General features: G+C 33.8%; 1 pseudogene; it reads left to right on the top strand.

Annotated features, from left to right (window-relative positions):
• Window positions 1-239: 239 nt before the first annotated feature.
• LOC127226265 (60S ribosomal protein L6-like) lies at window positions 240-1,114 on the top strand (annotated as a pseudogene).
• The last annotated feature ends 3,344 nt before the right edge of the window (window positions 1,115-4,458 follow it).

Below are 4,458 nucleotides of genomic sequence, written 5' to 3'. Positions count from 1 at the left end.
CTCAACTATACCACAAGGACACTTGCACAACTATGCTCATAGCAGCGATATCCATAATATCTACAAACTGGAAATAACCTACTTGCCTCTTAAATGAAGAATGGATAAAGAAAATTTGGTACATTTATATAATAGAGTATTACTCAGTGGTTAAAAAAAAATGACATCAAGAAATTTTCAGACTAATGGATGGAACTAGAAAACAGAAATCACCTTATTTTTCTTTCCCATCTTGCAAGATGGCAGGTGAAAAAGCCGAAAAGCCTGTCAAGAGAAAGAAACCTGCAGTCAAGAAGGCTTGTGGTGATGCTGCAGGTGCTCCCGCTTTTCATGCAGCCAAAAAGGGTGACCCTAAGGTTAAAAAGCCAAAGAAAGGGTAGCCGCATTGCAGCAGGAACCCTATCCTGGTTAGAGGAATTGGCAGGTACTCCAGATTTGCCATTTATTCCAGAAAGGCCCTGTACAAAATAAAATACTCAGCTGAAAAAACTAAGGCTGAAAAGAAGAAGAAAAAGAAGAAAGTCATTGGTACAGTCACTAAACTAGTAGGTGGTGACAAAAATGGTGGCACCCGGGTGGTTAAGCTTCAAAAAATGCCCCCTGTATTACCTTACTGAAGATGTTCCTCGAAAGCTGCTGAGCCATGGCAAAAAGCCCTTCGGTAAGCATGTGAGAAAGGTTCTAGCAAGCATCACTCCCAGGAGCGTCCTGATCATCCTCACCTGGTACCAGAGAGGCAAGAGGGTGGTTTTCCTGAAGCAGCTGGGGAGCAGCTTGCTACTTGAGCTGGGACATCTTGCCCTCAACAGAGTTCCTCTGTGAAGAACACACCAGAAATTTGTCATCGCCACCTATGCAAAGTTGATATCAGCCAAGTGAACATCCCCAAACACCTGACTGATGTCTACTTCAAGAAGAAATAGCTGCACAAGCCCAGGCACCAGAAGGGCGAGATCTTTGGCAGAGAAGGAGACATACGAGATTACAGAGCAACACATGGCTGATCAGAAAATCGAGGACTCTCAGCTTTTCCCAAAGATCACAGCTTCATGGCTACCTGCGGTCTCAGTTCTCTCTGACAAATGGGATTTATCCACACAAACTGGTTTTCTAAATTGCTATCAACCTAATTAAACAGCTTAATATGCTACCAAAAAATTAAAAAAAAAAAAGAGAGAGTGAAAGAAAAAATAAATCATCCTGAGTAAGGTAACCTAGATACAAAAAATTATGTATTCACTCATAAGGGGAAATTAGTTGTAAAGATAAGGATAAGCAGACAAGTCCCAGAGAAGCTAGGTAACAAAGAGAACCCTAAGAAGGACAGTCAGATTTCCCAGGGAAGGGGAAATAGATTAGATTTATTGGGCAGAAAGTCTTTTATCTCAGGTGCATTTTGTTCCCTGGATTTCTTTGATAGGCTTCCATACCTCCTGTGTTAAACATTTACATCTAATTTATAAGGCCTGTTTATTCTTGCTGGATGTCAGAACATAATTTTAGAACCCAGTCTGATCAGTGTGCTCTGACCCTAGATATGGCCTTCTGCCTTTCTTTCATGCTTTCCCAGATATCACTTATTTCAGACAATTGTGTTAAGTTCACTTTTTCCTGAGAAGGTTATGGAAAAGGGCTTCTCTGTTAATAGTTAGTATGTGTGTACTGACATTTATTTAAACACAATTGTCTAGAAAAATATTTGAAATAATTAGTTTTTTATAAGTAAGATAATTGTATTATTTTAATAATTGAGTAAAAATTTATTGCATGTCAAAAATGGTGTTTTGATAAATAATTTCTTGCTTTATATTATCTTTTTAGCTTGAAACTGGCATTTCCACATATCATTGCATATTTCAATTAAATATTAATAGTGACAATTATTTATTGAGGGTTTATTATACTCTCAGCATTTTGGATTCAGTATATTATTCAACTTGTGGCATATATTACCAAAATATATCTGATGTGAAATGTTATTTTATACTTAAATAAAGAATAATAAACTAAAATGGCAATTTGTTCTTATGAAGAGATGATAAAACCAAATTAAAAATTGATTTTTCCTGACTAAAATGCATTTTCTCAAACATTCATTGTAAAGGCACTGAAACAAACATTGATAAAAAGATCTGCCTCTCCATTTTTTCCTGACTTTCCTACTTGAAGTATATGGTTGATAAACAGAATTATTATGCTCAAATTGCCCTGATTCTGAAGCCCTGAACAAAGCGTCATCTATGAAAGAAGCATGCTGTGTCCCAGTATCTAGTATTGTTAATATTTATACTTATATAGAATTTCATCTTTAAATTTACTAATGTGTGATAAAAACACATCTGTTGTTGGTGAACATGTTCAATAAAAAATTCTTCTATGCCTCTGGGACTCATGACAAAGGAAGTTCTTGGGAAGCTGCATAAAAATCTATGACTGCTCTCAAAAACTATTATGAATGACTGAGTTATACAGAGTGACTAAGTGATAGTCTCATTTCCATAGAAATAGCCTCATTATAACTAAATTCTGATAATATATGAAGACAGCATAGAGTAATTCTCATGGCACTTTACTTTCCACTAACTATTTTAATATCTTCTTTCATGTCTAAAATTAAATGATTTGAGTTTATCATATACACCATGAAACACTCAGATTCCCATTGCTGATTATTCTGTTTTTTGAGCAAATTTATTTACATTTATAATGAATTATATTGAACATGCTATTTTTGCAAATAGTATAGGTATTATTTCAGATTTGTAAACAAAGTTTATTTTTCTAATCGTGAATTAACAAACTAAATAAATTACAAAATTTTAAATGCAGCTTTGTACTTAATTTCGTAGTGTGATGTATATGAAAATTTCATGTTCTACAATACAGGTGACAAAAGTATTTATCCTAAGTTATCAAATTGTTGACCACAATTGAATTTCTATTCTAAATTATTTGTCTTAAAATATTAGAAATGTTTATTTTGTATTTTGAATATTTCCAGATTGGCAAAGCCTCAGGAATCTTGTTTTATATTTACATAATGTTGTACACAATGTAAGTGTATGTATTTATATTTATACTTTTGATGTGGCTGTATATCTTAAAGAAAATTATGCCACTAGAACTGGCAATGCTCATCACAAGGACTACTAAATCTCCAGTACTAGATATAATAAATCTCCCTTAAAATACTTGGGCAGAGAAGTTGATTTGACTCCAGAAATAGCATAGACTGTGGTTGTTGCCCTTGTTTTCCCATCAAGAGGTTGAAAGTAAACTACTATTTTTGTATAGATTTTTAAAAGGTACTATGAAAATGTATTGTCAATTGATACAATATAAATATAGAATATATCCTTTGTCTTGCTATTTTATTTACTTACATTAAATATATGCAAGTGTAGTAAACTGAAATTTCTATGACAAATTTAAATATGCTCAGCCTATCCTTTAAGCTTCACTCCAAATCATGATGAATTTTAATGATTGCTCTTCATAACCTCCTTACTCATACTTTGAAGGATGTGATACTCTTTTCTGGCCTCTGTGCACACACCTACAAACATATAAAATTCTATGTATTCATATAGACAGAGGTAGTCTTATGTGGCATATACACACGAAAATAATGTCCAGATGGATGTCATCTCAAAGATGACACTATAGAAATTTACCTTAACTTTATTTTTAAGAGAAAAAAGAGAATTAAAGCTGTTTTCAAGCAGTTTTTTTTAAAGCAATAATGCCTTTTACTTTTAGGTGATGAATATGTCTTTACACGGTTCATAGCGAAAAGAACAATACTTTTTATGATACTTGGTTCTTATTTGCTCTGCTACAACACTTCCTTCTAGGTTTCCTTATATGTGAAAAATTGATTTTAATTTTTTCCCCAAGTGAAAATAAACAGAAACATTAGTGATCATCAAAAGAATGCCAACACAGTACACAGTATCTCTTGAATCTATAGAGAACATTAAAAAAAATGCAAGTTATAAAAAAACAGGTGAGACATTCTCATGAGGGTGGGACTGGTCATCTGAGGATTTCCCTGAGGCCATAATGTATGGAAAAGGAACATAATTCCTTGTCTAAAACCATGTCTAATTCAGGTCTAAAACCTTGTCTAAATAATCATACTTGGTAGAGCCAGTAATACCCTGTGGTCAAGGACTTGAGAGGTTTTCCCTAAGTTTTTGTCTAAAACCAGGATTATTCTCTGCAAAGCCAATAATGACCTGGGGAGCTGTGACTTCATATCCTGAAATCGCAATTTTTCCCATTGTGTGGGGCTATGGTTATCAGTTCAAGGGTTACTGTGGAATCTGTTTATAATGTTCTTGAAATAACTTCTACTCCCCTTTTGCAACATTGTTCAAATAGTTTCTTGCTTACTTTATCTTATTTACCCCATGGAAATATTACATAAAATGCTGTTCTTTTGCTAGGCATAACACA

This window comes from Phodopus roborovskii, unplaced genomic scaffold (genome assembly GCF_943737965.1).
Source record: "Phodopus roborovskii unplaced genomic scaffold, PHOROB, whole genome shotgun sequence".
NCBI classification, from domain to species: domain Eukaryota; kingdom Metazoa; phylum Chordata; class Mammalia; order Rodentia; family Cricetidae; genus Phodopus; species Phodopus roborovskii.
Note: the sequence above shows the minus strand (reverse complement) of the source record. Positions and strands in the feature narration are given on the sequence as shown.